The sequence below is a fragment of the Colobus angolensis genome, unplaced genomic scaffold (genome assembly GCF_000951035.1).
Source record: "Colobus angolensis palliatus isolate OR3802 unplaced genomic scaffold, Cang.pa_1.0 Scaffold100, whole genome shotgun sequence".
NCBI classification, from domain to species: Eukaryota; Metazoa; Chordata; class Mammalia; order Primates; family Cercopithecidae; genus Colobus; species Colobus angolensis.
Window position 1 is genome coordinate 8,595,733 of NW_012110920.1, and position 1,380 is coordinate 8,597,112.

Below are 1,380 nucleotides of genomic sequence, written 5' to 3' on the forward strand. Positions count from 1 at the left end.
CCAGGGCCCTTGCCCCTGCTATTCCCTCTGCCTGGAAGGCTCTCACCCCAGAAATCTGAGGGGTATGCCTCCCCACTTTAGCTCTCTACTCAAATGTCTCTTTCTTACTCATTGAGGCTTTCTTGGATATTATATCTAAAATGATAACAACCCATCCCCATCCACACACTTCCCTGCTTTATTTTTTTCTCCTTAGAATTTGTCACTATCAAATCTAATCTACATTTCACTTCTTTATCTTATTATCTCTATACCCTACTAGAATACACATTTCACAAAGGCAGGGATTTGTGTCTGTGTTCACTGCTTTTTTCCCCAGCACTTAGAACAGTGCCTGTTGCCTAATAGGGGTTCAATAAATATTTGGTGAATGCATAAGTCAATCTGTACTTCAGAGGAGAGCAGTGACATCCTGGAAAACCCACTCAAGGTTTAATTGTGGTATGAAGGGAAACATCAAGAGATTTTGAAGCCTGGGTTTGCATCTAGGCCTAGCCAGGTGAATAATACTTAATCTCACTAGGCCTCATTTTGTGGTTGGTTAGGAGAGAATAATATTTACCTCCTGGAATTATAGTGGAGGGACCATTGATAATATTTCTAGGGAAAGGAAATGGGGAAAATATTTGTGACATTTCCATGGAAGCAATAAGAGAATTTTATTACCATATGCGGGTCAAAATTTATTGAGCATTTATTTAATAGTGGGTCCCATGCCAAGACCGTACACTCATTTCTTCAATCCTTATGACAATCCCGTGTAGCATGTACATTATCTCTTTAGGGATATTTATCAAAGTGATTTGCCCAGGGTGATAAAGTTAGAAAACAGGACAGGACTCCCAACCCTAATCTGTCTTTAAAATCTATGCCCTACCATTGCACCAGATGTAGAGTTAACTTGTGTGCATAAAATGCTGGACCCTGGTGGGAAAATGGTGCTCTACCAATGTCCCTTTACTTTCCCTCCCAGCCTTCAGCCAAGTGGATCCTGACCAACAACACCAGGGTGCTGCCCCTGCCGCTGAAAAAGACAAGGGGCAGCCAGGAGCCCTATGGATGACCACCTCCTTTGCCCCTCCCAGCCTGGTGACTTGCTGTAGCCTTCAGCATTAAGGTATACTTTCATCACCCCACCCCTACCCCAGGATCTTATTTGGTACCAGTACTGGATATCTTGTCACTTTTCTGGAATTTTGTTTGTTTTTTTGTTTTTTGCTGTTGTTTTGAGACAGGGTCTCACTCTGTCACCCAGGCTGGAGTGCAGTGGCACAATCATGTGTTACTGCAGCCTCCACCTTCTGGGTTCAAGTGATCCTCCTGCCTCAGCCTCCTGAGCAGCTGGGACTACAGGTGTGCACCACCATACCCGGCTAATTA